Genomic DNA, 7367 nt, shown 5'->3' with positions numbered 1-7367 from the left:
GGGCTTTCACTGAGCGTCTACAGCTTCTCCCCCAGGCCGTTGGTGTAAATCCAAACGCAAACCCTATTCAAATTGGATTTTTTTTTTACTGAGGGAGGTCCTGTAATGTAATTCTTCTGAGGACAATTTAGATTGGATAAAGGTTCCCTGTGATTTGTTGTCTGTTAAAATGTCATGATCTACAATGTACCAATCATCATTTCCCTTTGAAAGAACAAATCGCAGCTGTTTCATAAGCCCAAGAGACCTGGGGATTTTCTCAACTCATAGAGGAGCATGGAATCTTTCAATTGAAGTGAAAACATGAAATCACCATGTTCTCCATGATGTGCTGTTAGTAGTTGAAGCATTTCCACTGAAGTCAAAAATCTTAGACTATTTGAGCTAGAAGCCTACATGTGTTTTTACAATCTGCTGGCCGCCAAAAACATATCAGATTATTATGGGATGTCACTTCAAACTGGATTGCTATTATCAGATGATGGGTTCGCCAAAAAACAGTATGTAATTCGCTCCGGATTTTTTTACTTTCAGACTTGTAAAACGTATGGACATGGCAGATTTATACTGGATTAAAATGATAGATGTTGTCAGTAATGACTACAATCGCAGGACCTCCCCCAGGAATCATTATCCAGCGTGAATACGCCTATAGTCAATTTACCTGATTAAACACAGATTAAAAAGGGGTGAGGGTGAATGATGGGAGGGTGAATATAAAAGAAAGATCAAGGTGAGGAGGCGTGGAAGGGGGGTAAATCGAAGGAGTGGTGATTATCCCAGGATGAGTCCTTGAGCTCTCATGGCAAAAAATACTACAGATGCAGCCATCATGACAGGTTTTTATACACTCGTTGCACTGCTTCTACACTGTGGCTCCACCCCCAGGAGGAATGCTTTGGAAAATCTAATGCAGGATAGATGCAAGCTGGAGGGATTTTACAATGTCTACTGCTGCAGACTGCCAAGAAAACAAAACAAAACAGGACTACAGATAAGCATTAATATGTTTTTTTCCCCTTTATAATGAAAATCAATTTTGGCTATATTTGAACTGAATTTTATATCATGCAAACCTACAAAACAGCAGTGAATATTGGGTCAGTAGAATGTATTGGAACCATTACTTGCATTGATCAAAACATTTGTTCTCCCTAGGCATGTCGGTATGCCTCTGTATGTGTGTGTGTTTGTGTATTTGTGTTTGTTTGTGTGTGTGTGTGTGTGTGTGAACGTTTGCCTCTGTCTGCCAATGTATTTGTGTGTATTTGTGTACAGTATGTCTGTGTATGTGCAGATCTGTGTGTGCTAGTGTGTGTCGTCTGCGTCTATGTCTTTGTTTGTGTGTCTCCCTCTCTCCCTGTGTGTGTGTGTGTGTGTGTGTGTGTGTGTGTGTGCGTGTGCGTGCGCCTGTAGCAGACTGTGTGGGAGACCTCCCGGCTGCTCCTCCATTGACTTTCACTTTGGCTGATACAGGATGTCAGTTTATCAGTCGATTGAATATCTACCAGCCCTTTATTTATGACACACTGGATGAAGTGTTGCTGCTCGCTTTTTCTCCTCCTCTGAAGAGGTATGGAGAGAGAGAGGGGGGGTGAGAAAGAGAGAAAGAGAGAGAGAGGGAGAGGAAGAGAGGACAAGAGAGGGAGAAATCAATATATTTTTACAGAAAGCCCTTGTGTAGCAGGAACAGAGGCAGGAAGGAGGGAGGGCAGAGAGAGGGGAGGATGGGAAGGAAGGAAGGAGGGAAAGAAAGAAGGAGACAGAGGGAGCTGCTTTTTTTCCCCGTGTCTGCCCTGCTAGTCTGTCAGTCAACTCACAGCTGCCTCTGTCTGATTCCCCCGCGGCAGTAACTTGCTAATATTGTGGCTAAAATTCAGAAATGTAGTGTAGTCGTGTCTGCATCTATACTGCAGAGGCTCTGAACTCATGTGGTGAGGCATACACTGTAAAAAAAAAAATGCACAAGACAAGTGGAAAATGCTGCCAATGGGATGAGGTAGTTCCACTTGTTTCCAATGCAGTTTCAGGAATTTTCCAGAAATAACTGTCAACATCTTAAAATAAGGCAGATGACTCTAGTATCAAGAAAATGACATTTGATTCACGAAAATTCTTGATTTTCATTGGAAATTGCATTAGAAATCTAAAATTGTTCCACAAATAGCCATCTTTTTTTAAAAAAAAGGAAGATTGTAAGACTGTACTAGACTAAATGAGCTGTTACAATGGACATTTTTCAGTTTTGCGCTGCAGAATGAGCCGTACCTTGAGTTGTTGCTCAAATGCAAAAAAAAACTATTAGATTCACTTCATTAAAATGCAGACGAATGAGCTGTTGATCAAACTTTTTTCCCCCTACAAGATAATGCATTATGCCTGTTGGCCCTCTATGCTCAGTCGAGGCCTTGTGTGATGTTTTTGAGCGATCAATAATTTGGCGTGCGTTGCATTCTGCACCGTCACCAAACTGTTACTCTGCTTCAAGGGTTCTGTGGTTAAGAACCATTGCTCTCTCTCTCACACACACACAGACACACACACGCACACAGGGAACACACACTTCGCCTGGCGCTTCTTCCAGTATATCACACCAAACTACTTTACTGAATCCTCTTCTATTATTGAATGAAACCGTATTACTGTCATTTTTCATTTACAGAGGAATGCAATGCACAGTAAAAAGTTTCTTTCCCCATTAATTTCCCCCTGCAGGATCTGCTCCTCTTCCCCCCTCTGAGAAATGGGGAAATAAGACCGATAAACAATTTAGACAGATGCTTCATCAGAGCGTAGCGGAGAAAGTCTCGCTCCTTATTCAGATCAGCTTTTTACTCGCAACGCTGAGGTGGATTTGGAGGCGTTTGATCCTGAGCAAATTGCTTCACATGCAATAAATCTTCCTGAGGTCTGTCCACTAGGGGGCATGCTATCAGGGGGTGGGGTTGGGGGTGGGGTTGGGGGTGGGGGGGGTGGGTTAATGGGAATTAACAGACATGCTCATATGCGATGGCATCATATTTATGAACTGCATCACAAAATCTTCAGTTCATATTTGTATGTTTTTGTTGTTTTTTCAACATGGGGTGGAGGAATAAATACGACTCAACATGGAAAAGCAGGCACAAAGTGGAACATTTTTGTTTTGCTATTAATACATCTAAGTAAAGATTTTTGTTTCATACATATTCATTTTAACAATATTTATATTATTGATCTTGTGCATTAAGAGATTTGAAAGGGTATATGACAAAATAGGGGCCAAGAAATCATTTTGTTGGAATTATTGATCACTGAATGAGAAAAGTGCATTTTTGCCAAACTTTATCTAATGAAAAATGGGTCTCCTGTAAAGTTAAATGAGCCTGGATTCATGGTGTTTGCTCACATATGTATTCATATGAGCAAAAAAGAACATTTCGTATATGAGGAAAAGCCTCTATTCTCATCTCTGACAAAATCCCCACTGTTTCTAGAGATGAAACCGTGAAGCACTGCAATACTCCAGGCAAAACCTACACAGTGTCATTAACACTGAAACTACAGTACATAGTGTCATTGACTAATACCCATCTTACTAAAGGTTGTCTTTGCCCAGAGAGGGAGGTGAGGGGTGAGGACAGAAAAGAGGGGGGAGGCGGAATGGGATAGAAGAAGTTGGCAGTGGAAGATGTCAGAGGAAAAAAAGGAAGAGAGGAAGAAAGGAAGAAGGGAAGAAAAGTACAAAGTCAGAAGAGAGCTGCAGGACTGAAGGATAGAGAGAGAAGGAAGAAAAGGAGAGAGGAAGGAGAGCGAGGCTGAAAGTTGAGAAAAGGAGAGCCGTGTCACCTAGTGCTGATGAATGTGGTCAAACATCAATACAGTGTGAATGATGAGGCCTGGCACCACGTCCCGTTTCACACACACACACACACACACACACACACACAGAGATAAGTATGAACAAGCCCACACATGCACTCGCACGGACACACACACTCGCACGCACGCATACAAGCAGGCAAGCACTCTCTCATACACACACACACACACACACACACATACACACTCATGCAGCACTTTGCAAAAGTACCCACTCCTCCTCCTCCGCCTCCCCTCCTTTTTGATCCCTCTAACCTCCATTTCAATTTCTATATTAAAATGTCTCCCATTGTTTTATGTGACTTGGCACATTGCTCCTTGCTCTCCAATGTCAGCGGGCTGATAAATAAATCGATGTACAGTAAAGGGCAGCGTTATCATATGCCATGATGGGCCGGTGTGCTCTGCGGCGGCTGGGTCATCTCTCATTCCAGGCCTTGTTAAGAGTCAGTTTCCCCTAAAAGAGTTGGGTGCGGAGCCGACCTGCGTGGTCTGTCCTTTTCCTCCAGCCACGTGATACGTTGTCTGTTCTCGTCTTTCTTCTTTGGACTGTCGCTGTGCGCCGACAGTCAGGACTTGAGGTTGCGGCTGGGCAGGTCATGGGTGTTGTGTGTGTTTTGTAAGATTCTAACCTCCTTGCCCCGCCAACTACAACCAGAAAACGGAGGATTCTTCCTTGGTTAGGACAGTGGTTCTATGTCACCAGCAACCATCTGATTTGTTAAAATAGAAAACTGGTAAATCAGAATAAAGAATCCACTTGGTTTTAAAAAATAAGTATTTTAATACTTCTAATTTGAGACATTTCATGCATTCTTATAGCACCATAACGGGTCTATAGAGTTCTGCTATGGTACAAGCATAAAGAATTTTTTCCTAGTACTTTATATAAACCTCTTTGTACCTGCTGCTGTAAATATGTATTCTCTGTCAACTTGCCCGGTTAAATAAGAGTTGTTGTTTTTTTTCCAAGTGTGTCGTTTGTCTCTCAGCAGCATTTTGGGGTGTTACAGCGTCTTTCTGTGATGGGTATACCTGGTTTACAAGTTGAGATGACTTAATGGAACTCTCCCCCCGTCCTTCCCTTTTGTTTCTCCCTCCCTCGCCTGTAACATTGTGAAGATGTAATGCCGCCGACTTTCAATAATCCCGCAGATTTAACGGGTTGTAAACACACAGAGGTTTAATCAAAATCCCTGTCGGTTTGTTTGTTTATTTGCGAGTTTATTTGTAACGTGTATGTTCTGCTTGATTTCTCCATTTCGGCGGCGCGCGTTCCCCCTCTTGACAAGCAGTGTTTCATCCCAGTGTAATTGCATACACCCCCCCTCCCACACACACACACACACACACACACACACACACACACACACCGTCCTGTAATTATTCACTTGCTCATCACACCCGGGACATGAAAAACAGAAAATGACCACATCCACCATTTCCAGCGGTGTGTGTCATCTTGGTCGCGTTCCACCCCCCCCACCCCCACCCCCCACCCCCCTCCTCCTCTTCCGAAAGGCCTCCGCTCCCATTCGTTAGCATAGCGTCTCCGCCGCTCAGCCTCGGCCTCCCATCTATCACAGCAGACCAAGGCAAATGGAGCTTTCAGCTGAGTGGTGATAAGGAATCGCAGCCACATTAAAACATCTGTCACACCTCCACAGTCTTGCACAGCGGGCGATACAGCGGCCGGGGAGGGGGAGGGGGAGGGGGTGGAGGAGACGGGGAGGGATGAAAAAAGTAAGGGGGGTGGAGGGAGGGGGGTATAGATGCCACTCTTTCTCCAGTCAATACAGAGGAAAAGGGAGGAGTGGAAGTGTGGAAGGAGGGGCGGAGGAGTGATCCTGTAGCACCGCACTTGCAGTATTTTTTTTTTTAATTCATTCCCAATCAATCTGTAAATTCTCCGATCTCTCCTTCAACTCCATCTCCTTTTCCTTTATTCATTATTGCTTCACATTCATCCCTCCATCTCCGCCTGCTTCCCGTGACTTCTCTCTTCCCTCCCGCCTTCCCTCGTGCTCCCATCCGTCCTCCCATCAATCCCCTCCCTTTCCTTCCCCTCTTCCTCCCCTGTTTCCTCCATCCCTCTCTTCCCCCCCCACCCCCCCCCCCCCCCACCACCTCCCCCAGTAAGACCACACTTCAAAGCAAAGACCACTTCAGCAGTTTATATGAACTTCAGGATGAGGCTTTATTGATCAGACATGTGCATTAGGAGTCAAAAGACGCACACACACACACACACACACACACACACACACACACACGCGGGGCTTTTCTTACACAGCATCCGTTCTTGCACTCGATAACTCTTCACCCCCACCGCCCTCTCTGCACACACCCACACACACAAACATAGAGACACACGTGCACACACCATACACACGCAACAGGAAAATCTACAAAGAACAATAAAAGGGACTTTGGGGGGAAATCTCCAAAGGACAGTGCAATTATAAGAGTACACAACAAAAGCACAAATTTACAAAGATATCTATAATTACTTACCTGGGTTGCCTTATTCAGAATTTACAAATTACTTCAATGTCTTTTGGGTAATCTGTTTGATAGAGATAAATCCACACAGTAACTGGTGCATGCTGTATATTTGTCCGTGCATGAGTTTCTGCGCCTCAGTCCCACAGTCTGTGTAAAGAAGCTAATGTAGCTTCACTTTTTGCTGTTTAAAGCTGTTTTCCAGTGAATTAGCTTGAGTCTTCTCCTCCTGCCTCTTGTCTTTTCCATCAGTTTCTGTCCGCTTGCCTGTTTTGTCCCTTCTGTCTGCGTGTTCGGAGTGATCAATGCACAGCTACAGCTGGTTGAAGGGGACCAAATCCATTGAACAGTTGATTTGGTTCCATTTTACCAGCTTTAGCAAAGCATTTTAGGACAAGGCAGGTCCAAAAGGGTGAGGAGGAGGAGGAGGAGGAGGAAGAGGTGGAGGGGGGGGGGGGGGGGGGGGGGGGAGTGAAGAGGCAAATCTGGATGGAGACCTGAAAGAAACAGAGCGAAAAAAAGGAGGAAATGATAAGAAAAGGGGCTGTTGACACAAGTTGCTGCTCATTTAAAAAGGTAAATGCGCGCGCTCTCGGACATTCGCGCCTGCATGCAAACACACACACACACACACACACACACACACTCACACACACAAAAATGCAGACACAGAAAGCACACAGAGTCATTGATTATCGGAGGAGACGTTGCCCTTGGAAGACTGCATGTTACTGCACGAAAGAGAGGAAAAGAATGAGAGGGACGGACATGAGGAGGAAGAAGAAAAAAGAGAGATGACGGCGAACGGAGGAGGAAGTGTGTGTGAGTGTGTGTGAGAGAGAGAGAGAGAGAGAGAGAGAGAGAGAGAGGGAAAGGTGGGGGATGGAGGAAGAGGAGAGGAGAACGAGGGATGCGGGTGATGAAAAAGAGATGAGGAAAGGAGGGAGCGGGGCCCTAAGAGATAACGGAGGAGTGCGTATAAACGATGGCTGCAGACAAACTTG

The sequence above is a fragment of the Centroberyx gerrardi genome, chromosome 14 (genome assembly GCF_048128805.1).
Source record: "Centroberyx gerrardi isolate f3 chromosome 14, fCenGer3.hap1.cur.20231027, whole genome shotgun sequence".
Lineage (NCBI taxonomy): Eukaryota > Metazoa > Chordata > Actinopteri > Beryciformes > Berycidae > Centroberyx > Centroberyx gerrardi.
This window is presented reverse-complemented; position numbering follows the sequence as displayed.